Source organism: Spermophilus citellus (assembly GCF_964194105.1).
Source record: "Spermophilus citellus genome assembly, chromosome: 3".
Classification (NCBI taxonomy): domain Eukaryota; kingdom Metazoa; phylum Chordata; class Mammalia; order Rodentia; family Sciuridae; genus Spermophilus; species Spermophilus citellus.
The window spans coordinates 20946616-20974564 of NC_138184.1; positions in this window are offsets into that span (position 1 = coordinate 20946616).

Below are 27949 nucleotides of genomic sequence, written 5' to 3' on the forward strand. Positions count from 1 at the left end.
ACTGCACACACTCACAGACCCATTTCCTGGGGGAGGGTTTGCTCTCCAAAGCACAGCCATTTATTTAGAGACAGACTTGGAGAAATTATGTGCACAAACTGCCCACATCCACATTACACAGATGTATGGCATGCAGTTGAGGGGAATGTGGGTGGTCCAGGGTCGGGGACTCTTTCTCACAGATCCCTGAGCCTATGCAGAAGGGGCTCCCAATTGAGACCAAGCCACTCTCCCCCAAAACAGGGTGTTTCTGGCTGCTGAATCTTGTAGATCTGCATCACACAGGACCAGGTGGACCTGGCAATGGTCCCATAGTCGTGCCCTGGCCTTGGCCCTGTGACCTTTGTCTCCTGACCCTGCCGCTGCTGGTCTATGTTGTCTGGATTCTTAGGGCCAAAGCAAGTTTTGTCAAACTGCTGGTATGAAACTGTGTGCCAATCAAGTTGGGCAGCATCTTCTTTCCAGCAGCGTCAATCTAAAATCCTAATCACAGAATCCCCATCTTCCCAAGGAAGAAAAGCAAAGAAGTGTTAACCTTGTTTAAAACAAGATGCAAGTAGAACTAGACTGTCCTGTAGGATAGGAGCCAGTTCTGGCTCACTGATGAGACTGCGGTTCTCGGGGGAGAGCCCACCATCAGTAGGTGCTCACTAAATGATTTTTTAAAAAAATGAATGTTGTAGAGAAAAATAATGGTGGTGATTGTGGAAAAGGTGATGTTTTAGAGAAATATGACCCCCAGACTTTTGAGAATCCCCCAGTTTGCATCTCCTATTTGGCTAATTATTGTTCCTGTAGGATGTAATTAGAGTAAAACTGACAAAGGAAGTGCCTCCTTCCAACCCTTAAATAGGAGCGAGGAGGCCTCAGTGGGATGAGGAGACTTCCATTCTGCTAGCTTTACTGACTTGGCAACAATCCGTTTTTGCAGGGTACCAGAAAGGCAAATGCAGCAAATGCATCCCTGTTGTTTTAAAGTCAGGTTCCTCCAGAGGCTGACTCTTGAGACAAGAATTCAAGCACAAGTGTTTAATTGGGCAGGAGATCCCAGGACGCTGCTGTAGAAGGAAATCAATACAGGGGGCATTTTTTTTTTTTTGAGCAGGTCATTCCTGAGGGCAATGGGGGCTCCATTCCACTGGTGCCTCTAGCAGACTGCAGAGCACATTGTGAGCTGTGTAACCCAAGCTGACAAGGAATCTAGACATTTATCCACCAACTCCCCATCTGCTGCTCCTGGGGCTATTGACTCTCCAGCGTTTCCAGCTTCCTGTGTACACCCACAGAGCCTGCTCCCATGCCTGGAAAGAGGTCTCCAGGCAGAGCTGCCTGTGTTCAGTAAGCAGGGACTTGGCAAGTCCAGGTGAGCCCCTTGGTGCGTGATGGGCACCTGTCATGTCTGCCACATGTCAGGGATGCTTGAGCTGTGTGCAGAGAGAAAGCTGCAGATGTGGCCAAGATTCTGGTGTATTTGAACTTGTTCAGTGAGCAATGGGGAGGAAATAACCCATATGTCCTCTGAACCTGGAATGGTAGAGCATGATGGCCTACTAAGCCCCCCTTGCCTTTCCTTCCATGCTCAGAACATAGAAGAGAACAGCAGATTTTTCTCTTTTTGTCTCTCATGTGGCATCATGAGAGTGGGAAGACTGTAGCCCTCTCCCGCCAGTACCTCAAGAAAACAGAAGTGTTGAATGACAGAGGGGAAAAGGACACTCTGTGGTAGCCAAGGAGGTGTCTGGCTTGGGCCTCTCTTCAAAAAAGACTACCATGCAGCTGTGAGGAGCTGGGCAAGCTGGTGACCGATTGTCAATCTCTTAAGTCTCCCTCAGCCTCCAAGGTGTAGCCTCCTGCTTTCCAGGCAGCCCAACCCATGACTTGAGCATTCAAGGGGGGTGCTAGGGCCTGACCATTTTTGCCTAGCCTGGAATTCCTCTAATGGACAGTTGTCTTGTTCTGGAGTTCCTCTTTGGAATGGCCCAAGCTGGCAGGCTCATCCAGCAACCTGCCCATCAATCCTGCTGCTTTTCTCTTTTATTGATCACAGGTGTTACCTCCCAATAAACCCGCTCTCTGGACTGTCTGCAAACTCTCTCTCTCTCTCTCTCTCTCTCTCTCTCTCTCTCTCTCTCTCTCTCTCTCTTTCTCTCTCTCTCTCTCTAACTGGAGAGAGAGGGAGACAGAGAAACACATTTGGAAAATATATTCCAAATGTTAAAAATTGATAAATCTGAACAGAGAACATTTGGGTGTTATTGTCCTAGTCTTAGAATTTTGGAATTCTAAGCACCCAGCACCCAGCATGAAACTGCTTGATATTGGGGTTGCGCTTGGAATCCACTAGCTAAAAGGTTACATAGCTCAGGCTCCCCGAACAACCTCTGCAGGAAGGATGGTGTGTGGGTGGAGGCCAGTCCCCTTGGCCCCTCCTGTGAGGTGGAGCAGTCACCTGAGTGGGCTGGTCTGCAGTGTCTTTGGCTTAGCCAAGGTGAGCTTCTGCATCTTCTGGGCTAAATCAAAATCCAGCCTCCCATTTGCAGGTCTTGCTTCCTTCAGTTTTGCTCAGTCCAGTAGTATCCCTGGAGAATTCCAATGGCAGGTAATGTGGATACATTCCCCATCGTCTCTCTGGATTGGTGTGGACAATAGCTATGAAAGTCAGCCATGTTCACGAATATCAGAAGTTTCTCTGGGAAGCTTTTATTCACATATGAATGTGGTCTCCAATGCTCCAGGACAGTTCCAGCTCATGACTGGTATCTAAGGTACAGTATTCAAGAAGTATTTAACACAAAAAGTTAAAATTAGAGGTTTCATGTAAAATTTTAGATTGGGGGATTTCCTGAAACAAAAGGCATCAGCTGTGGGCCATGTTTTTACAAGGAGCCTAACTTACCTACAGGGCTTGGCAAGGGCCTCTTTACCTGGCTCAGCTTCTCCATTCACCACAGTCCCCTGTCCCCAGCCCATGTTCAGTAGGGACTTTGTACCTGGGCTTTCTGAATGTTTGTACTTGCACTGGTGACATTAATGGTAATGCCACGAACACACCTGGTGTCCCCAAATATCTCCTGTGAAATGATTGGACCTCAGATGTCATCTAGCACATTCCTAATCTCTCTGGGTTTCTAACCAGGGCTTTCAGAACTAGGTTTGCTTAGTTTGAGGGTTGAGCATTTCCTCTCTTTTTGGTTGTGTGAGATTTTTGTGGCAAACATATGCTGTGGCACGTAGGTACTTGAGTCTGGATTCTGAAATGGACTTGCTCCTTACAAAAGTCATGTCAGGTAGCTCAGTTGGTAGAGTGCTTGCCTAGCATGCACAAGGCCCTGGGTTCAAACCCCAGCACCGCAAAAAAAAAAAAAAAGAAAAAAAAAATCATGTCAGGTCAAGAGGCCTCTCTCTGCTTTTCAGCAACCTTCTTAGGGTAATCTGAGAAAGGCTTTGGGTTCCATTCTCTCTCTTTGGCTCTCTCTGTCTCTCTCTCTCTCTCTCTAAAATGAATGCAGCAAAAGACCTGTGTGGTGGATTATCTCATTAGCAGGGCCCTCACAGGAGAAGAGATGCTGGATGCTAAGCATGTCGATAATTACGTCCTTGGTTCAAGGCCAGAACCCCCTCTCTCTCCTCGGCTGCTTGCCAGCTCCAGGAAGAGACCACAAGCTTCCGCAGCCCCACACAGAGAGCTTGGAGCCCCAGCCTCCCGCTCTGGAGCAGTGAGCTATTTCTGTGTATGTGGGAAGGGTGGGAGGATGGAAAGAAAAGTGAGAAAGTGTATGTAAGCAAATATTTCAAAGAAAAGAGGGGGAAGCTCTTCTTTCAACAGCCTTATAAAATAATCGATGAGATCCTGCCAGACCCCCAAATGAACAACAGGCTGCATGGCCCTCTGTAGCCTGGGCAGACACTCATTGCCAGTTTCGGCACAACCTGGTCTTAGGTCCCCCTCACCTGCCTGGCGATGGCCAGTGGGGCCTGGAGCTGCCCGTGTCCAACCTGCCAGGGCTGCCTGTGCTCATTTCACCAAGGTCTTCGGGCAATGCCCAGAATTTAACAAGCTACAAGAATGCCAAACTGTTGTCCAGGTGATTTGCCCACAGGAACAAAGAAAGATCGGGGAGAAGGGGCAGGAAAGGGGGGACATAAAACGGAAGAGTTATTTTTGATCTTTAACATGCAGGGAAAACAACCAGGCAAGTTTATTGTTAAAAAGAGCCATTTCTTTCCCTGAATTCTTGTTCTCTCAACAGATCCCACTAATTCTAAAACTAATGCTCCTTTCCTGCCTTTCTCCCTCCTCACCTTCAAGAGGCTAATTAAAAAGGTCAATGATGAGGTTTTTAGAGAACACTGAATAAATAAGATGGAGACAAGAACATGTGACGGAACCGAGTCAGCTGCTTATCAGGGACAAGTGTCCATAAGCGACTCATATCAAATTGAAGGTGCATGAGCCCACACAATCACTTTCAATTTTTGAGAGAATTTTGACATTCGGGCTTCTCTTTGTTTCAGTAGTTTCAGAAAGCATATAGAATTGCTTCTGGTTTAGGCTTTGGATTCACACTTCAGTTAAAAGAATATGGATTTGTTTCCATTTGAACTTGGCAAACACCCCTTCCCCCACCCAGTCCGTGTTTGGTTCTCAGTTGCTCAATTGGATTGTGACCCAGGCATGTCTAAGCACACTAGCTTAGACACATTTCAAGATGGCAAAGCTCCCTGGAATCTGTCTTGTTACTGATTAAAATAATAAAAATATCAGAATCAAATGAATGGATGGGCGGGCAGTATCTAGAGGAAATTATATTTGCTCATGGGAACTGAGGTAAGGCAGTTAAGGCCCTGGGAATGGGCAGTGCCAAAGCTGAAGACCATCAGTCAATCTTCACAGTGGAGGTGGATGTGTTTGCTGGCATCAGTCATTATGTGGGTGAAGACAGTCTGAAGTCCGGTGGTGTTCCCTCAGGAGTGGCCACAGCTTGGACCCAACTCAGACCCTTTCACAGGAAGGTACTCCAGGGCTCAGTTGATGTGACTTGGTCCCTAATGTCCCAACTTCCACTCCCCAGCAACAGGCTTCAGCTTAGAGAGTAGGTACCATCTTCACCCTGCTCCACCCCTCCCCAGATTACCAATCACCCCACCCCCCCAACCCCAACCCCACAATCCCTGGATGTGGGATTGCCAAGGCCAGCCCCTTCCTGCTGCAGAGCTCCTGGGGGTCGGGAGTTCCCCAGAGGAGACCATACCCTTGCTTAACCACTTCCCCTTCTCCTTCATGCTTCCCTGAAAGCAGGAGCAAATGAGGGTCCCTCAACCTCTGCTTTCTCCCAAGTCCTTTGCAGCTAAGGACATTAACCATCTTCTGAAGGAAGTCACACCTGGTGCAGGTGGACTCTGCTGAACTCCTGTTCAACATCTTAGTAGGTTCTGGTGACCTGAGAAGTATTTTTATTTATTTATTTAATGGAGCTAACAGTGAGAATTTTATTTATGTAAACATAATTTATGGCAAAAGAAGTATTTTTAATTAGCAAATTGACCCTGTTCTCTGGGATTGGTGCCTGTGATCCCACTGTGGGTGGATCTCCCCTCTCCAGGGGCTTCCAGGTGAGTACAAGTCTCCAGTTACTAACAAGAGCAACACAAAGTGAAAGCGACACTAGATTTCTTTTTCCAAGTAGCCCTTCCAACCCCCCTCTGTTGTATCCTAAAATGCAAAAGGAAAACAAAACAATGGAAAAATGCTTTAGCCCAGCAATTCTATTATCAGCTCTTAGACAACTACCCCCTACACACATACACACACACACACACACACACTCCAATTGCTCTTTCTCGCCTTATATATCTTCCTCACAGCTGGAAAGACCATTGAATCTAGGAGGAAAATCAGCAAAACCATTCAGCTTTGTTACCACAAAATGGCACTTCCTTCTTGGACATGTTGCCCTTTGTCTGATGGAGCTTGGGGCTGTGATTCCCTGGTGGTCACCCCATTCTGTTCTTGGAACTTTTGCATGGGGGGGGACCCTCAAGACCATAGTGACCTTAGTTTCAATTTGCTCAGCAGAGCAGAATCCAGGGAAAACTTCAGTAGACTTAGAAGATAGGAGTCACAGGGTGAAGGACTCACACTGATTCCTGGGGAGGGAGGGGGTATGACTTGGTGCCTGCTGGAGCTATGACATGGCCAGAGTATCACTGCAGATAGCAAGTAACGGTTGTTCATCTGTGATGAAAGCCACATGTCCGGACTAGAACAGACTGGGGAAATCTTCACTCCAAAGCTCAGCATTACTGATGCCCAGTCTTCTGGTACATTTGCATTTGTAGCAGATGCTGTGGATGGCCTGCCTGAGGCTTCCTCCCACACCATAGGAAGTTGCTCCGGCTGTAAATGGGAGAAACCTGGATGTGGAGGAGAGTAGGCAGTTTTACACCAACCAGTGGGGGAGGGGAAGAGGCACAAAAAGTTCCCAGTTCTATATTCCACTGTGACACCCCTCAGAGGCATGTTCAGTGGTTTCTGCCTCAGGGACTCCCAAGCAGGATACAGCCCCCTGTTTCCCTCAGGACAACCCATTTGTGTATACCCCCTCTATTGGTTTTTCTTCCTTCCCTCTTACTTTACCCACTTATTTCTGCTTCCTGAGATCACCTCCTAGAAAAATCACTTGCATGCTAGCCCTTACATTGGGTCTGCTTTGGGGGCATCCAAATAAGAACATTGATCTGTGCATCCACCCATTCTATGAAGGTTCCCTATAAGTTTCTGCCACTGTACTATAGGAAGGGGAGGGAGAATTAAGAGTATACAAAGCTGAATGAGGTATTCTTCTCTGAGGGATCTCCCAGTTTATGGAAAATGAAAAATTGCTTCATGAGGGGGCAGTGCTAGAACAGCTAGAGATACAAACTGCTGTAAGCACTCAGAGGAGAGAACAAGTAGCTCAGCGTGGAGACATACAGAGGGGCTTTAGATGGCAGACAACGTGCCTGCTGGTCATAAGCATTTTATGATTCTGCTTCATCTTCATCTCTCTTACTTTTTCTGGTACTGGAGATTGGACCTGGGGGTACTTGACTACTGAGCTATACCCCCGCCCTTTTTATTTTTGAGACAGGGTCTCACTAAGTTGCTTAGGGCTTTTCTAAGTTGCTAGGCTGACCCCAAACTTGCAATCCTCTTGCCTCAGCCTCCCAAATTGCTGGGATTACAGGTATATGATACCACACCCAGCGCTCAATTGCATTTATTTAAAAAAAAAATTTAAATCTTTGACCCAGAGTTTACAATATGCATTCATAACTAATCCAAGTTGCATTTTCAGGTAGTGCTATACCACTTCACAGATAGTTGTGGGTAGCTTATGACAGAGTATAGTTGTCCCAAGGATCTGTGAGGGCTTGGTTCCAGTACCTGTTGTGGATACCAAAAATTCATAGTTGCTCAAGTCCCTTATTTAAAATGGTATTTGCATATAACATCCCTATATCCTCCCATAGACTTTAAGCCATCTCTAGATTTTTAGAATACCTAAGACAATAGAAATACTCTGCAAATAGTGGTTATACTGCATTGTTAGGGAATAACGACAAGAAAAAAAATGCAATTTTTTTTTCCAAGAATATTTTTAAACCTTGGGTGATTGAATCTGAGGATGTGGTACCTGCAGATACTATTTTCTCAATCCCTGGCCCTTGTAACATTGCTGCCATTCATTTTCACTTAGAATGACCTTTTAAAACATAAATTTGAACCAAAGGGGATGAGGAGTTGGGGTGAGAGAGAAATAATCTGGGAGCACTTCAAAATCTTAAAGGGAAGAGCTGGTAAGCGGTCTACTGTTTGCAAAAAATGGCTGAAATAATTCCTCCCATCCCTGTACTAGACCTCTTTTGCCACTTCTCATCAAAAAAGAGGTGACCTTCATTTCTGCACTCCTGGAATACAGGCTTGACCACACAGCATTCTGACCAACAGGACATTCACAATGCTTGTGCATTGGACCTTGGCCTTTTGTTACTGGTTTGTAAAATCTGAATAGCTCTATGGAGGGCCAAGCTTAGTTCTGTTACAGAAAAACAAAGGAAGATTTACTTCTGTACATGCCACACTGTAGCTTGGTCTGGGAGGCTCATACCTGTTGCTTTGGCAGTACTGTCCCCTCTTCTGGTCACTGGCTCATTTGGGGCTGCAACTCGGGTGCCAGCAAGTCAGCCCCCAGCAATCCCAGGCTCATTAGCTACTGTGTCCATTTTCTGGACCCTGCCAGCAGACAGCCCTCTGTTCCCTGGCCTTTTAATAGCATTAGGAAAACCCTGGCTCCTCTGGTCCTTCCTATTCACGAACACTCACCAACCCACCCATTTTATTAAGAAGCAGCCAAGACGCAGTACTCTATCCTCCCGCCCCCCTGCCCCCCTGCACACTTAAAATAGAAAAGAAGCAGGAGCCAGAAGATTTATGACTGATGATGATTTGGAATGCAGGCGAGAGCTCAAAGGAGCAGCAAGACGTCCTTGGAATTCAGACCAGGCAGAAGTTGGCCAGGGCCTCCTGCAAGGCGGCTCTCCAGGTACAGTGGCCATCACTCTTGCTCAGGCAGATGCGCCACCCTTCCTGCCCCCACCCTTCCTGCCCCCAGCTCCATCTCTGCTCATTCCTGCAAGCCACCGGCACTAGCAGCACTTAATCACCACATTGCTGTGTATAAAAATTTAAGGAGTCTGCTGCCTTGAAGAAACGAATCCCAGATCATTTAGAAATACTTCCCCCCCCCACATTTGTTCTTTCCTTTTGCTGTCTTATCAACTTTTGTTTTATAGAGGAGGCTTATTTTGGGAACGTGCTCTAAGAAAATTTTTAGGCAGGGTTGTAGACGTGGTCTAGTGTGTGCAGAACTGGAATGTTCGGAACTGCGCAGGTGTGAGGACCACTTTGCAATGAAGCTGTCTGCATGAAGAATTTGGGATCCTTTGAAGGCACTCTGCAATCCTGCCCCCTTTGGCTTTACCCAATGCACCTGGGGAAGAGCAAGCAGCTGGAAGAGGCTAGGGCAAGAGGAGCTGGGTTTCCACCTCCTCTGCTTAAGCCAGATCTGCCATGACACATCAGAATCTCTGCATCCCAAAGATTGAAAGACCTTAGCTCAGCTCAGTCTCATGGCAGGTGCTGGTGGGATGGTGAGAATGCAGGCAGGGAACACCAGGTCTTCATTGGCCAGGGTCAAAATCAAGTTTCCATAACTGATTGCCCCATAAAGCCAACCAAGAGGCTTGCAGCAGACAGGTTGAGACTTTTAGCTGTGTGGCTTTGGCCAAGTTACCTTGACCTTGCTAAGGCTCAGTGTTCTCATCTGTAAAATGTGGATTGTTATCAGGCTTAAAGGGAACAATAATAGTAAAGCAGTTGTCCAATAAACTAGCCAAAGAAAGCCGGTAGACTGTTGTTATTTCATGCTTAAGGTTAAAGCCCTATTATTCTTGCTTGGAGACACCAAATCTGAATGGGGCAAGTGTGTTAAGTCCTGAGCTCATGAGGAACAATCTAGAGCCAGGGATGCAGGGCTAAGGGCAGCCAGCTGAGGTGGGGCAAGGTGGGATCTCAGGGTCATGCTTTCCCAGGTTCCTCAGCAGGGCTGGCCTGATCATTACCGTTCTGCCCCTTTTTCACACCGGAATCCCACCCCACGAGTTCATGGTCTCTGTTTCCTTGAGCATGTACTAGCCAGGAATGAATGACAGCATTTGGCTGTGGGAGATTAACTCTGCCCATTTCCTGTGCCAGAGTGTCATAGGTGACCCTTTATAGTTCCCCAAATTGTACCTGTCTGCCCTAGTCTTTCCTTACATTGAACAAACTCTTGTGTTTGTAGGCTGGAGTTTTTAGCCTCTGATCTTGGAGCTTGCTGCTATGCATAGCATCCTAATAAAGAAAGAGAACCAATAAACCAAATCAAACAGCCATTCCCTAGAATTGCCGGGGCACAAGGAGATGCAGGCTCTGTTCATTAACAAAACCAGTCCTGGTCTTTATCTTTAATATGTGGACTGAATCTTTATTGTATTTTAATTTTCTCCATTCATTCTTTGTGGGCCAGGATTTGATTCAGAAACCAGGTCGACAGTTTCAAGATCACAATTTGTTGACAAAGTATTTGGTTTAAAACAAAAACAAAAACACATCCTATGTTCTTGTTCCCGCATTGTGGATCTGAGTCCAAATTCCACAGTCTAGAGTTCCAGTCTAGGTATCTGAGTCCAAGTTCTGATGTAACCACTATCTAGACGGCATCTCAGGGTGTCTTAGTTTGGGTTTCCCATAAGTGAATCCTGAAGGACGGACCTGGGAGCAGTATGCAATTGCCTGTTGGATAAAGGAGTGGGGAGAGTGACATAGGGATGTAGAAAATGCAACAATGAGGTGAGCAGAACTGGGGCTCAGTTCTGCTGAGCCGATCTGAGAAAGTGTGCTGAGCACACTCAGAACTGTCCCCATGCAGGCTGGAGTGGCTTGAGCCAGTGTCCCATCTCCCTGTTTTGAAGGTGGTTCCAGGAACATGAAAGCATCCAAACTTCAGATGTGTCTTCTTGGGGAAGAACAGGCTCTCCTGGTGCTGGAGAAAGCCAAGGGTAGAGGCAAACAGCCTGGGTAGAGAGGAAGACAGCTGTCACATGGGAACTGTCCCCATGGCTGCAGTGAGCTCCTGTGGGCTGAGGGGACACAGGGTGGGCATCAGCAGGGTCTGCCACAAGAGTGAGCCCTCTGAGTGAGGTGGGAGCCACAGGAGTGGGGTGCATAGTATATATATATATCTTATACCTCTGTATTCTCCACATAAAATTCACCTCCCTTGCCTCTCAGCATCCTCACTTGTAAGATGATCAGCAAAGTCTCTGAGACAGAAGGGTCATCCATCTTTCCCTTCTTCCTCAGTAATAGGATTTCTGGCTGGGCTCAGAGTCACACAATGGACTACATTTCCCAGCCTCTCCTGCAGATGGGCGTGGCTGTGGGACTCAGCTTGGGCCAATGGGATACTGTCTTCTATTAGAATAGCAGACATGTGCCCTCTGCCCTCCCCCTTTCTCCAGGTCTCTTCCTTCATCTTGCAACTGGGGTTGGGTATACAAGTCACCAGTTTGGATCATAAGGGGAGGATAACTCCACACCATGGCACTACAGGAAGCTGGAAGACGCCGGGGACCCTGCAGACTTGAGGAAATGCCCATCACATCAGCCTCTGATTAGGAAGCCTCAGCCTTAATAGCTTCCATCTTGTTTAAGCCACTGAAGTTTTGGGACTCTTGTTACTGATAGGCTAGGACAGATAATGGTTCTAATTTTGTCCCCACTAAATTCAATAGTTATTTTCTTTAAAAATAGATGGGGAAAGGGACCAGGAATCCTTGCTGGTGTCCCCTAACCATGTGTGTGTGTGTGTTTTGGTTGCGGGGACAGGGGTGCCACTCCTGCCTGCCTTCTTAAATACCTGAACTAGATAGCCACGTGGTCTCCAAATGTCTTTGCTGTTTGGAGCCATCATAAACTTTGTGTCTCACCTGGTGATAAGACCACCCTGCCCTCAGAATTCCAGGTAGGTGTAGCAGAATCAGTCTCTTCCCCCTCAGAGCTGCCTCAGGGACAGTCCCCACATGCTGACAGCTGCCGCCTTTGATGCCTATATCCTCCTCTTTGCCTGGAACTTCTTCTAGCACCACAGAACTCTTGCTCAGACTGGGAGTTTGCACTCTCAGGGGCAGCTCTCCATCTGAACTGGGGATCTATAGATAAATATTCATCTTTTCATCTCCACAGGGCCATTCTGAGGTATGTTCTATACAGTGCCTCAGAAGGTCCCTCTGGGCAGAGCGCTAATTGCCCACACCGGAGACCCATGCACTAACACACTCCCTTCCCTCATTTCAGAGGCTGCTTTTGGGAGAACTGGACTTCCTCCACTTTGCAGCCTGAAGAGGTCCAGAACTCTCCAAGAATTGCACTAATTCCTTGGGGCATGCAAGTTTTTTCTGCTTTTGGCTCATCCATTCAGACTCGCTGTCCTTCTTTGTCCTTGCATCAGCTTGGTCACAGAGCATGGCACCTCCACAGATTTCCAAAGAGATACATTCAAACCCACTTCTCAAGTTTTGCATATTTTACCAAAGACATTTGGATTCCAGGAATCATATGTCCATCTCTCTCTCTCTCTCCCTGTCATTTCTGTTCCCACATCCCATCCCTTCTGGATTTCCCCAGGGCTCTCAGTTCTTCCTGTACTCTGCAGAGCAGCCCAACCCTGGGCACTGCTTCCTCTAGCACTGAAGAATGAAACCAAGCTGGTAAGGTCATTGGCAGAACAAGAGGCTGCCACTGAGTGGGATCTACTTTCCTTAGAAGAAGATGGGCTTCCAACTGTCACATCTCCAAGCTCTGGTCTCCTTATATATAAGACCAGAACTTGGAGATGTGACATGGGCTGGCCATGGTCACAGGACTATTAAGTATCAAAAGCTACTGGGACCTACCAGTAGCTCCTCAGCTCTCATCTTTCTACACTGAAAACTGATAATGGCAACCCCTTAACCTATGTGCCTGAAGCTCCCTTGCCCCTCCAAGGGACATAGGACAAATTGAAGTGCTAGAGAGTTAATGCCCTCAACTAATGATGGAAAGATGTTGGTGGCTCTCTGGAGCCACTGCTGGGAATGAGAATAACCCTGAGCCTCATTTAACACAGTGTGACTGCCTGATGACTCACTTCATATCGGTCATCTCCCCTCAGTCCCCACCACCTTCAACTGGTGTTTCTTGAGGTCATCTCCTAAGTCAATCACCTTGTCTGATCCAGGGTACATCAAAGCAAGATGGTAGCAGAATTGGAATTTGAACCCATGTCCCGCTGACTCCCGAATGGTGCCCCATTCAGTCTACCATGGTGGCCAGATCTCCCTGGCATTTCTGCCTGGTGTTCCATCCGCAATGTCTTCAGAGACTCATGATGCTGTGCAGTCCCTGACTGGACTGTGCCCCTCCTTCCAGGGTCAAATCTAGTTTCCATTCACCCACCTCCCTCAACTCTCTGGCCTGGCTTGGAGACCACATACTGAGCTGGGAGCGCTCCCCTCCTGCACCCGTGGGAAACCCTCCCCGGGCAGAGACTGAGGGGGTGTAATTATTCATGGCTGTGGTTTGCCTGTGGCCTGGAGTTTTCCAGACTCTTCACATTCGTTTAGATGCAACCTGCCCAGCACTGCTGTGATGTGGTTCTAGGAAATTGCCTCTTTGTTTTCTTGGCCCCTTCCTCAATGCCTTTGAAATGGGCCACCCTGGCCCAGCTTATAATCTGCCAGGCGGTTCCATCTGCGGTTCTACAACTCACCCCCACCCCCTGCCCTTTCTCCATATCCACACACACACACACACACACACACACACACACACACACACACACATTTTAAAAAAAAAGAATGGAAACAGAACTTGACATTCCTGAGGAGAGGAATCCATCACATTTTTGTCTGGCCCTGTGAGGGTCAAGGGTCGCCAGTGCAGCCAAAGATACGTGAACCAGAGACATCCTGATGCCATGCATGGTCACTGGGATTTGTCCCTGGTTCACACACAGTTCATCTGTGGGTGGTGGGGGGGGTGTCCTTCCCAGGCTTTCTCTGCCTTAGTCCATTTCCCATTCCCTCTCTGTGCCTAAGCTCATAGGTGTCCACTCCTGGCCCAGAGGAGCTGGTTGGAGGTGAAGTCGTGGGAGTGTGTCAGTGGCGATGAGGGAAAGAACCAAAGGGGCAGACCCAGAGACGACCTTGTAAAGCACAGTCTGTGTGGAGGTCACTCAGCAGTCCCAGGGGACGGTTTACTAGGATGTTCATTAAAGCTCCTCCCACTTATCAGCTGGTCCTACAGAGGAGGGCCCCATAGGAACCTGCCGGGTCAGGCCTGGAAGGAGAGATGGGGAAACTTGGAGGCTAGGCTTGGTGTCAGGCCAATGGCTACTTGATGCTTCTTAACTGGATACAAATGTTCACTTTGCTGGCCAGGAGCAGAGGGCATTCCCAGTAGGACATTAGCTGAGACATGATTACTAGATATACAAATAAAATAAAAATACAGTTCAGTCCAGCTAAATCACCTCTCTGAGTTTGACTATAAGAGACCACATGAAAGAGTGCTGGGTACCTGTAAATTCATACTTGGTGAGAATACTAATGGGTTCTTTAGTTTCTCTAGAAATTTCTGTAACATCCGATATTTCTGATATTTATTTAATGAAGGATATTTTGCGTACCAGGGAGAGGCAGTAGCTACCTTCTTTAGCCCCTGTCTCTTCTGTTCAAATAGATTGTCTTCTTACATTCTTTATTTTTTATTTATTTTTTTCTTTTTTGGTATTGGTGATTGAACCCAGGGGTGCCTAACCACTGAACCACATCCTCAGCCATTTTTCTTTAAATATATATTTTATTTTGAGACAGGGCTTCCATAAGTTGCTTACTGCCTCTCTAAGTTGCTGAGGCAACTTTTTAACTCACAATTCTCCTGCATCAGCCTCTGGAGTCACTAGGATTATAGGCGTGTGCCAAGGAGCCTTACTGTCTTCTTATATTTTTGTTGGGTGTGTTACATGGGTGATAATAATCTAAGAGTTTAAAAACAACAACAACAACAACAACCTAACCAAACAAAAACTCAGGCAGTCATCACTGCTGGTGAGAATGTAGTATAAGCCATTCTGAAAAACAGATGGCTCCTCAAAGAATGAAACAGAGTCCCCACATGACCCAGCAATTCCACTCCTAGGTCTATGCCCAAAGGAATTTCAAACAGAGCTCTTGAAAACATATTATTCACAAGAGTCAATGGAGACCATGGAACATTATACAGCTTTAAAAAGGAAGGAAGTTCTGACCTAAAACATGGATGGATTTTGAAGACGAAATCACTTTGTGAAATAAGCCAGAGATAAAACAGCAAATGGTGTCTCATTCCCCTTCCTATGAAATATGTTGGCTAGTCAAATGCCTAGAGAAAGTAGACTCATGTTGATAGGAGGTTGGGGGCGGGGGTAGAGGAAATAGCTTTTGTTTCATGGGCACAGGGCTTCAGTTTAGAATAATGGAGATGGATGGTGCTGATGGTGCTGATGGTTGCCCAGCAGTGTGAACGGATTCTGTGCCACGGAATTGCATACGTGAAATGGTTCAAATGGTAAATTATATGCTATACCTATTTTACAGGGAAAACAAGGATTTTTTAAAAGTCATTTAGCAAGGGTGCTTGTATTCATAAATCCCTTTCTTTAATCAATCCAGTTTCTCTGCATACATTGCTACCAAGCATTAATAATCCTGTATTGTGTTTGGGGTGGGAGGGCACTTTGGGAAACAGGAAGGTTCATTCACCATGTGGCTTCAGGATTTTGAATCAATAATCAGCCTTTCTCGGGTGGTGTTGGGGTTGGTGGGGGGGCGGGCTGAGGTGCCATGGATCCCTGGTCCTTTATTCTGATAATGATCTGCCTTCCTGGAAGAAAAAAACGATGGAAAGATGCTGACGACGCCTGTAAAGATTGCCCAAGCATTCTGGGTAGCAAATGGCTCATTAAAAAACTGAACTAAGAAGAAGAAGAGGAGAAAAAAAAAAAAGTCCTTTGATGAGTAAGGTATCCATGAGTCAGAAGCGTGAGAAATAAATACATCTGAAATCTAGGTAGGTTTGAAAATGGAGGGGAAATGGTGCTTAGCAAAGTTATTTGTGTTTTTTTTCAAACTCAGATCAAGAACAATAGAAAAATTGTTCCAGATGTTCAGTAAAACTTGGGATGGAGCCAGATCTACCCAACACAGCACAGTGAGAAAAGACAGAGGGAAAGACAGAGAAAGGAGGGAGAAAGAGGGAAATAAAAGGGGGTGGTAGTAGGGTTGCTTCGGGTGTGTATATTTAACTGAAACTAAACACAAATGTTAGAAGATGCCAAGTTCACTGAGCCTGGTAAACAATGAACACCAGGGCAACCTGAGTTCCTGAATTTAAAATTACAGGATAGAGGTTTAAATTAGCTCCTGTGTTGAACACTCAGGGATCTTTCCTGCCATGGGAATTCAGGGTTAGCAAGATTCCTATAGGGCGTATTGGATTCTTCCTGTCTAATTGCACATGGATTTCTTTATGCAGCTCTTTCTATTTTGGCATTGTTTTCTGAATTGAAAATCTTGTCATGATAACTTATTTATAATCTAACAGAGACTGAAAATGCACATTTAAAAAAAAAACTGACCAGCCACAGTAATTAATTTTGCTTCTGTGTGCTGGAGTTCACATGAGAACACTGTGGGTGGGTTTCTGGTAGTTGGTAGTCGCCATGAGACTGAGTTAAATCAGCCCCTGCTGTTCTATAGAACATATCCACATGCAGAAATAACGTGGTTGTTACATGCAAGCTTCCAGATAAGTTTAAACATAAAAACAATGAAAAACTACCTACAAGGGGTACAAAAACCCCCCATCAGCTCTCCAACATTAAGATTGCTCATAAATGCCCAGAGAGGTGGAGAGTTCATTCGACACACATTTCTATGTGCCAGCCTTGGGCTCTGTGCTAGCAAAGGAAGACTCTAGCCTTTAAAGAACTCACTGTCTGGTGGGGACTGATGGATGACAAAAAATTAGCTGTAATATAGCTTATCAAATGTTGTATCAGAAGCATGGACACAGTGCCTCAGGAACCCAGGGGTCCTAGGGAACATTTTTTGTTTGTGTGCACGCTTATTTGGGCATACGTATACACATGTGTATTAGCCCATTGTCAAAGAAAATGCCTGAGATGGGTACTCTGTAGAGAAAAGAGGTTTCTTTAGCTCACAGTCTTGGAGTTCTAAGAATATGGCGCTGGTTTCTTCTTGGCTCTGGTGAGGACCCCCCTTGGCTACATCACAACATGGCAGATGGCATCGAGGTGGAAGTGTACACAAGAGGCAGAAATCACATGGTGATGTGGGAAGCAAGATTCAGGGCTGGGCTTATTTTTTTTTTTTTTTTTAGAGTAGCTTGTTTTCCCAGGAACTAAGGGTCCCATGAGAACTACATCAATCACTTCAGAAGCCCCCAGTGAGATTACCACCTTCTACTAGGCTCTACCTTTAAAGGTTCTACCACCTCTCAACACCACCATGCCAAGGACCAAGACTCAAACAGTATCTAAACTATAACAGAGTGTGTGTATGTGTGTGTGTGTGTGTGTGTGTGAGAGAGAGAGAGAGAGAGAGAGAGAGCACACAGAGAAGTTTCCACAGAGAGACACTTGTCACCTGTCTTCTGTGCTGAAGAATGAGTAGAATTCCAAAGAGCAAAGGCAGAGACAATTCCAGAGAGTGTGACCCATGTGAATAAGATTGTGACTCAAGCCAAGAAATAGTTTTTAATGAAGGAAATAAGATTAATCTCTTAAAAATTTCGGCGTGTCTTCTTTTTCTCCTTTCACGCAACCTCACCCCACTTTCCTCCTTCTTCTCCTTCCTAATCTTTTCCTTCCTTTATTGAACAATCCAGTCCTCAACCATTAGTTGGGACAGAGCGATGGGAGGCCACACCAGCCCAGGCTGGTGAGGAGGGTATGCGCACAGAGGCACTGTCGGGAGGCCTGGCTTGGGGAGAGAATGTGCTGGAGGCGTAGCCAGGCCTGATGAGGCTGAGCTTGAGCAAAGCAGGGAAGGCATTTCCTCCTGGGGAAGAGACCCTAGGGTGAGTGTCAGAGCCCAAGGCAGGTAAGAAGGCTGCCCATTCAATGACAGAACAGGCAAAGCAGAGGAGACAACCATTGATTTAAAAAACTAACAAAGTCGGGGATGTACCTATTTATCAAATTCATTTATTCATTCAATGAAAACGTATGGAGCACAAACCAATTTCTAGGACCTAGGATGGGGGATGCAGCGATGAGCAAGGAGGGCATAATTTCCATCCTCATGGAGCTTGGGGTCAGCTAAGGAGATCTCTGCCCAAAGCTGAGAATGAAAGAAACTCATGTCTTTTGCAAAAATTCACTTGTCATAACATGTCTGGGCCACAAATAAAATCAATGAACTGACATAAAAATTCTTATTGTAACTGTTGATGGAGCAGGATCAGCCTAAAGGGATTACAACCAGGTCAAGTTTAGAACAACTTATCTGGATTTACCAATATTTCACAAATTTCTTTGGTCTCTAATGGTTCTTCCATCCTACTATTTCAGACTTTATTATTTTATTTTTTTCCAGATGCTTCTGCTGTTCTGCCAGCACAATCATAGGTAGAACTGTGGTCAGAGAGTTGTTTTCTGTCAGCATTTTGAACACATTTCTTTGGGCTTCTGTAGTTCCTCATAAGAACTCTACTTCCAAAAACAACCATCAGGTATTCTATTTGCAATCTGATATACTTTATTTTGTCACAATCTAATAAGATGTGACTATTTGTTTTCATTTAATCTATTTGAGATACAAAGTTCTCCTTCAGTCTAAGAGCTCTGGGCCTTCAATTCTTTCCCTCTTTGAACGTGGTTCCCTCTTATTGTTTGCATTCTCCTTCTGGGAGACACTGTTGGTGGTACTCTTGCTTTTGTTCATTATCTCTTTCATGTTTTCCTTCTCTTCACCACTGTGAATTTTCTGTAAAATTTATATTTGCCTCAACTTTGTCTATTAATTCTTCCTCTACATCAGCTTGTCCATTGTGTGTGTGTGTGTGTGTGTGTGTGTATATATATATATAATCTCATACCTATATAGATAGATAGGAATGATTATGATTATGATTATAAAAAAGGATTTATTAGGTTGGTTTATATAGCCAGAAGCTAGGTAGTCCACAATGGCCATCTGCAAGCTAGAGAGCTAGAGGAACCAGTAGCTGCTCATTCCAAGAAGCTGAAGCCTCAGACCAAGAGGGATTGATGATATGGCCCCAGGCCTGGTCTAAAGGCCTGAAAAATCCCTTGGAGAGTCACTGGGCAGAGTCCACTTTGAAAGAGTGAAGGTGCTGGAGTCTGACGTCCCCGGGTGATCATAGCAGCAATCGAAAACCCATTTAAGAAGAGTTTGTGGGGGGGGGGGGCTGGGGATGTAGCTCAGTGGTAGAGCACTTAGGGTATATTAAATGCATTTAATAAAATGCACCACATAAAAAATAATTAAATAAATAAAATAAAGGTATTGTGTTCATTTACAACTAAAAAAAAAAAAAAAAGAAAAAAAAAGAGGAGCTTTTGGTGGTGTCTGTGTCTGATCTGCTTTCTTGTTCTTCTGACTTTTGTTCCATCCAGGCCTATTGGTCTGTGTTGCCCACACTTAAGAGTGGGTCTCTGCTTCACTTCGCTGTTCCACATGCCAATCATTTCCAGAAACATCCTCATTGAGACGACCAGGAACCTCTTAATCTTTGGCATCTCTTAATTCAATCAAGTTGGCAATTCAGATTAACCATCACACACATCATAAACTCACCATTTTAAAGTAGATTGGTGGTTTTAATATAGTGACAATCCTTGAATTAAGTGGGATTGTGTCCAGATAAGCCCATCATGAGTCAAAAAATATTGTAAGTTAAAAATGCATTTAATATATCCTAAGCTACTGAACACCAGCTCCTGGTAGTATAGAGACTGGAGGGACAGTTACAGTATGTTGGCATATTGTTCTTCCTCATCTGTCAAAAGACAGTGTGGCATTGGCAGAAGGATAGGTATAGCTTAGTGAAATAGAATTAAGAGGCCAGGAGAGAAATCCCAATATTTTTGATCAATGGATGTTTTTCAACAAAGGTGTGCCAAGACAATTCAGTGGCAGGAAAATATCATTTTCAATCAATGGTGCTGGGACAACTTTACATCCACATGCAAAAGAATGAATTTGGGCTGGGAGTAGTGGTGCATGCCTATAATCCCAGTGGCTCAGGAGACTGAGGCAGGAGGATTGTGAGTTCAAAGCCAGCCTCAGCATAAGCGAGGCACTAAGCATCTTGGTGAGACCCTGTCTCTAAATAAAATACAAAATAGGGCTGGGGATGTGGTTCAGTGGCTGAGTGACCCTGAATTCAATCCTAGTACCCACTCCCAGCAAAAAGAATGAATTTGGGCACTCATTTCATATACCAAAATTAAACTCAAATGAATCTGAGAGCTAAATTATAAATTCTAAGAAGAAAATATGGGTGCTAATCTTTATGACACTGAATTAGGTAATGACTTCTTAGATATGATACTTAAAGCTCAAGGGATTGAAAAAAAACACATTAATTGCCCAACATCACACCAGACACTGAGCTCAGAGTCATGGGCAGACACACAGGTGATGTGAGATCTACGGTAGACTCAGGTCTTGCCTGATGGATTGTGGATGGCAGGGAAGCAGGGATTTCCTGCCAGAAGAAAGAAAAACAAAACAAAACAACAAAAACAAGCTTTTTCTGTTCCTGACATGAGGCATATCTGTGTCCTAAGTGTTGTGAGTAAAACGGCTCAGTATTGGAAATGGGGGGTTTATTACATACTCTGAAAATGTCCCTAATTAATCAGGGCGTGGCTCTGGGAAGCATTTCCAAGGGAGATGTCGTCGGGAACCACCGAGGTTTGTGAGTTGCATTCATATCTGGAGGTGGAGAAAAGATAACTAGTTTAGTTTAGATGTTGGAATCGTCATCATTTTTTTGAGTACTTGCCATGGGCTTTGACACGTGCTTTCTTACTGAACGCTCAGTCCACCCCGATGACCTCAGGTGAGGAAACAGAGCCTGGGCCTGAGGAGGGGGGTCTCAGGACAGAAGTGTCCTGCTCTACCAGCTCCAGCATTGCCGTCTCCTTGCCTGGGGAAGACTCCTTGGGATCAGAGGAGGGACAGGACAGCAAATCTGGGTCTTGGTTTGTAGGAGAGCAATAAACCAGGGGTTAGGAGAAGAATCAGGCAGATCTATCCTCATGGAACCCAGAGAGAACTGTGAGGTGGCCATGAGGACACTGGTGACCCGAAAGAGAGGTGTCAACAGCAGGCCTCGAAAGTGGAAGCCAGAGGGTTGTGTGGTCTGAGTGGCAGGCTGAGGGGGCTCCAAGTGACCCACCCGGTTGCTCTGCCTGACTTGACCAAGGAGAGCTCTTCAGGAGCTTTGGATCTTCTCTTTTGAGGAGGCCATGCTCCCCTCCAGACAGAGCAAGCGAAGAGCTCTGCTTTGAGATGCCTAGTGATGGGGAACAAGCAAGAAGAGGGACCTAGGAGAGGGAGAGGGTGGCCTTCTTGGGGCATGGGGACCCAAGAAATGCTGTGGTGTGTGCTGTGGTGTGCAGAGGGGAGGTGACGCAGGAGGGTGGACACCGCGATTATTCCAAGCCTGTCTGAAAACTGAGAAGCCTCACGCTCTCTGCCTGTGTCCCCCCAGGTGCTGATTCATGGCATGCGACGGTGCTCTGCTCTTTACTCCTCTGTCTTTCCTGGGTTTCCTGGTGTTGTTGCAGCTCAAGTGCTGGCCCTGTGCTCCTGGGTGCTCGCTCGGCTCACGAAGCAGCCTGGCTCCAGCACACTCTCATGGTCACCCATCTCGTTTGAGGAAAACAGGTTTTGATCGAAGGCTCTGTCTGTCTTCTGATTTCTTGTTTAAACCATGGTCACCCCTCCTTCGTGAAGACATATGAGAGTCACACAGAAGGCAGATGCCAGGCCGTGGGTACATTCACAACATCCTCAGATGCACCTCCAGCCCAGGCCTCTCCTCCAAGTCCCACTCCTGGACCAGCTGCCCTGTGCAGCTCTGCTCTTCTCGTTCAAAAATGCCTACCAGGCAGCAAACTCACACTGCTCTCCTCCTCTCACCCTGCAACCTGCCGCAGAGGGTACTAAACGGTGCCAGCTCTTCCTCTGTGCACCCTGCCTCACCCTCTGTGCTCACTGGGTCCCTTGCTGAAGCCTGTTAACACTTATCTCCTAAACACCCAATATCTCCAACTCCACCACACACCGTGGCCCCCTCATTGGCTTTTCCCTTGACCCGCTCTGAGGGTTACCTCTTACTGATACCTTCCCCTGCAGGTGAGGGAGATATAGAAGGGCCTACACAGCCAGGGCAAGGGGGCAATTGAGGAAGTCAGGGCCAGGGCCAGAGCAAAGGAACATGGAGAGGGTCATTTTTTTTTTTTTTTTTTTTTAGCAGGGAAGGTACCAGGGATTGAACTCAGGGGCACTCAACCACTGAGCCACATCCCCAGCCCTATTTTGTATTTTATTTAGAGAGAGGGTCTCACTGAGTTGCTTAGCACCTTGCTGTTGTTGAGGCTGACTTTGAACTTGAGATCCTCCTGCCTCAGCCTCCTGAGCTTCAAGAGGGTCTTCTAATGAGGTCAACTTTCTGCTTGATGCAAATGCTCTTAGACACAAGCAGGGGACTCGATCAGACAGACACTTCTGTACCGGTGCTCCTAAGCAGGGGATCCAATAGAAAAACTAAAACAGACACAAGGACAAAAGGGCATCAATAATAGTGAGGAGAGTGTGGACAGGGGTAGAGATAAGGAACGGAGGAAATTCCAGAGACCATAAAAAGAACAGGCCAAAGCTCCCCCACCGGAGTCCCAGCTCCGGGACCCCTTCTCTTTGGAAAAGTCTATCTCTGTGTCCTGTTCTTCAATTCTTTGCTGAACTGAGACAACCAACCCAGCAACTGTAGAAGGTAGCACAGTCTCTTCTGCATTGAGAAGTCCAAGCTGGTTTTCCAAACTAAACATCAAATCATACTGTGCCTTAGCATAAAGCCATTCTCCGAACTACTATTACCTTCCAGGTGAAAACGAAAATCACAGTGACGTCCTCTGAGGTCCTTCTGCTCTGAATCTCTTCTGCTCTGAACTCACCTGGCTCCTTCCTGGGCTATGCTACCATGGCTGCCTTGAGTTCCTGCAACATGCCTCCTGCATCCTTTTCCCAGGGTCTTTGTTCTTGGTGGACCACTCTCTGTCACCTCCCCCACTCCCCTCCCCTCCCACGTCAACTCCACATCTCAATTCAGAGATCAATTTCTCAGGAAATCCTGACCCCACAAAGTCCTGTCAACCCTCCGGTTACACTCTGCTGTGGTGGCACAGGGCTGATCTTTGCATTTGTCACGGTTATAATCAAGTCTTTGTATACATCTATTTGATTCATGTCCATCTCTCCATCTTGACTTTCGCTATATGAGGATAGGAACCAGGTCTGTTTTTGCTCATAACTGCATCCTCAGTAGTAGTGTGGTAACTAGTAGGTGCTCAATAAATACCTTTTGAAAAACAAAGGGGTGACTGGGTAGATGGATGGATGATCAATAGTCAGAGCCTAGATTCTCTTTTTCTGTTGGGGGAAATGGCTGCACCATTATACATTTTAACCACTGATGGCATTAAGGCTTCAAGTTTTCCACATCTTTGGCAACAGCTGTTATTTTCTATTTAAATGAGAGAGAGAGAGAGAGAGAGAGAGAGAGAGAGAGAGAGAGAGAGAGAGAGAGAGAGAGAGAGGAGCGCAAGAGAGCGCACATGCGTGCGTGCATGCAAACATCACTATCCTAATCAGTATGAAGCTGGATCTCATTGTGGCTAATGCTGTGGGGCATTTTTCTCATTTGCTTATTGGCCATTTGTGTATCCTTTTTGAAGATACGTCTATTTGAACCCTTTGCTCACTTCTTACTTGGGTGTTTATCTTTTTATTATTGAGTTGTAAGAGCCTTTTATGTATTCTGTATACTCGACCCTTACTGGATATACAATTTGCAAATATTTTAGATGGAACTTTATCTTTCTTCCTTCCTTGAAACTCCCTTAAAAGGAGAGCAAAAGAATAAAATCACATTCATTCTAGGCAGGGGGAATGAGAAGCAAAAAGACACAAGCGAAAGGTTCCTAAATATCTTCAGAAGCAGAAGGCCTTTGGGAAGTTGAGTCTCTGATGTGGAGGTAGACATTGCTCAAATGCCGAGGAAGAGTGAGGCAGCCCACTTATGGGATTCTGGAAAAGACCAGGGTCTTAAAACAGCAAAACTGCAGAAGTCGGAGGGTAAACAGGAGAGACACATAATCTTTACCTGTATGCGCAGGAGATGAAGCCTAGTTCTCCCCCAAAGTGCATGGGAGAGGGAAGGCATCCTTTCTGGAGAATATGATTCCCTTCAGAGAGTTCAAATTCAGGGTTAGAGAGGGAGTGGCACAGGGGAGGTGGCAGAGAGGGAGTGCAGCTCTCAGGGGGCAGGTTAGCTGAAAGTCTGCCTTCTGAGCTGAGACTTCTGTTGTTTCCTTACCTTGTTCCCAAATGCAGGTATATGTGCATACCTTCTAGAAACTGGAAGTTTCTTTTAGAGAGTCTGCATAGCCTCAGGAAAAGTCTCCTACTCCTGGCATTGGGATTGCACACAGCCTGATCATCCTTCCGCTGATACTTACCAGTCCATAGACCCTGCCCATCCCTTGCCCATGCTCAAGGTGGAGAAAGTCAGCCTTGCCCCAACCTCACAAATGTACATACTCATTAATTAATCTCAGAGAGAGAAGGTATATTTCAGGAAACCAAAAAAAAAAAAAAGACAGAACACCATGGAAAAGAAGCAATACGGACTTGAAAATTAAATATTTAAAAATAAATAGCAGAATTAGAAGATAAAGTATAGGAGTAGGTGCAGTGGCATATATCTATAATCTCAGTGACTAGGGAGACTGAGGCAGGAGGATCTCAAGTTTGAGGCCAGCCTCAACAACTTAGCAAGATACTGTCTCAAAATTAAAAATAAAAAGGGCTGGGCGGGGTATGGTTCAGTGGTAGAGCTTTCCTGGGTTCAAGCCCCAATACAAACAACCAAACATACAAAAAAGATGATAAAGAATAGGAACTCTCCTAGAGAAAAGAACAAAGAGTCAAAAATATGGCTAATAGAACACAGAGGATGAGAAAATTAGATAATCATTCCAGAATCCCAGAAAGGGAAATGAAAGAGCAAAAAGAAAAATATTCAGAAATATTACAAGAAAAATCTCCAAAACTTTTAAGCTCGATAATCATCCAGCTCAGGAAACAACAACAACAACAAAAAAAATAGACACATTAAGGCACATCAGGAACAAAGAAAAGATTCTAAAAGTTTCCAGGAGGGGCAAAAACATGTTCCATACAAAGGACTGGGGTGCATAATGACATTGAATTTCTCAAGCAAATAGTGGAAGCCAGAGGACAAAGGAGTAATGAATTTAAAATATGAGAAGTAATTTTGCATCAAGGAATCTTCAAGCTATTAATCAAGTTTGAAAGCAAATATTTTTAAATGAGTACAATATAAAAAATTTTTTGCTTCTTCAGCAAACTTTATTGGGAAGCTGTTGGAAGATGTGATAAAGTAAAAAGAGGGAGAAAACATGGAGGGGGAAAAGGAAAAAGAAAAGAGAAAGACCTTAAATCCAACAAAATAGAGAAACAACTCAAAAGGATCATAAGGAGCAACCTGAGATGTCACCCATACTCAGTCCAGATAAAGGAGAAGGGTGGAGAGCTTGGGAGAGAAAAATTGACAGAAATCTAGGAAATCAACAGAACTGATAGAGCATCTGACATGCTTGATATTATTATTCATAGGCATTTTACAGAGCCATTGGAAGATGTGGAGAAAAATAGAAATAAGTACATAGAAAATAAAGTAAATTGGGAAAAAAGTGAGGCAATAATTAACTTCAGGAAAAACATAAACCCATACAAGAGATGAAAAGATGAAAGTGCCTCCAGCCTCAGCAGTGATCAATATTTACAGTCATAATAACTTAATCACAGGCTATTGGATAACATAATAATTATTGGAAGTCCTGAAATAGCATATTAGGAGAATAGGGAAAATAAGTGGTTAAGTTTAACAGTGTTAACCTAATAGGGAGTCAGTAGATCATTTCTAACGCTGATAGAGATATTGCAGGATATGCATGCTACTTAGAAATAGCAGGTGAGTACGCAGGACAAACAACAGAAATGTTAGCCTCTGGGAGGAGGGCCTGGGGGTTAAAATGGGGAGTAAAGGAACCCAGGCCTTTTTATTGCTAGACTTGCAATTTTATTTTACTTAAAAAAAAAAAAAACTATTTGTGACTCAATTACAAAATCAAATGGAGGCTCCTATTCAAATGTGTTCTGTGAAACCAAAAACTGAACATTTCTACTCCATTTACCTGTGAGAACAGAGACAGTGACATTCCTATTCTCACAGGATTTTAGCAACCTAAGATTCAGTAAGTTCCTACATCATAACCGCCCCCAAGACACACACCCTGCATTTGTGATACTCCTTGTGCTTTAGAGGAGAGAGAGAGAGAGAGAAAAAAAAAAAAAAAAAAACAAGTGTGTGGAACTCCAAAGAGCTTAGCTGGGAAAAATCACAGCCCAAAGCACATATTTATTTGTATCACAGAAAAAAAATCTTCAGATTTGGTTGGAGAAACTTAAAATCATTAGTGTCTACATTAGTGTCAAATGTGTTATGCACAGTGTTTTCCAGTGGAGGAGCACATGTTTCCCAAATAAGTGGGAGACCAAAAGGAGGGAGCCAGCAAGACAGGAAGTGTGACTCAGACATTTGCTTTCAACTTTAATTAGTCAGCCCTGCCAATTTACTTCTCGGAAGGGGAAGCTCATCTAATACCCTCTTTCGAGTTAGTCTCATCCAAGAAGCGAGGCACTTGGTTGCCATTCCACGTCAGGTGAGACCTGCTCACCTGCACTAGTTCACCTCCAGTTGCACACCAGTCTGCAAAAATCGTCTCGATCGCTCGCTGCCTTTCTTTATCCCCACACCCTTTCACAGGACTCCCTAATGTTAGTGAGTTTCTCCAAGCCAATCCAAGTCCCAGAAGGTTGCTAAAAGAAATGATGGTGTGTATATTGGCTCCGAAACAGAATATTGCAAAGTGCTTTCCAGTTGGGAGATTTTGCAGAGAAGATGCACAAAAGTGCAGACCAAATTTGATTCAATAAACATTTGTTGGGTGCTGACTATATGCTATTCCGCTGGGATCTAGAAATGACTGAGACCTGGAACCCGCCCCTCCATTACCCCAATATTGGATCATAATTCTTGTCTCAGGCTCTGCATTTTTGTTTCACGGAGGTGGGGAGGCCCCATCCTGTCTCCTGGACAGGAGGGAAAATGGAGGGGATTGGCCATCCTCCAGCTTTTTGTTGCTCTGGGAGAAGTGGGATGGTGTCCACCGGAAGTCAGTGCAGAGTGCATATGTTAGAGACAGAAGTTGCTCCTCTAAAAATCCTGCTTTGCTACTTTTCTGTATCCTAAATACAAATTAACCTTCGATGGTGTTTAGTTTTGAATTTTTAAACTCTTGACATATAAACATTGTGTAAATTTATGGGTGATGATGTCTTTCTTTAAAAAAAAAATTATTAGAGATTTAACCCAGGGACACTTAACTACTGAACCACATCCCCAGCCGCCCCCCCACCTTTTTAAAATGAAATATTTATTTATTTATTAAAATTTTATTCTAATTTGTTACATATGACAGCAGAATACATTTCAATTCATAGTACACATATACAGCACAGTTTTTTATATCTCTGATTGTACACAATGTAGAGTCACACCATTCGTGTCTTCATACCAGTACTTAAGAGTAATGATGTCCATCTCATTCCACTGCCTTTTCTACCCCCATTTCTTCTCCCTTCTCCCTCCCTCCCCTTTGCCCTATCTAGAGTTCCTCTATTCCTCCCATGCTCCCCGCTACCATCCCCATTATAAGTCAGCATCTTTATATCAGATAAAACATTCAGCATTTGGTTTTTGGGATTGGCTAACTCCACTTAGCATTATATTCTTCAACTCCATTTACCTGCAAATGCCATGATTTTATTCTCTTTTAATGATGAGCAATATTCCATTGTGTGTATA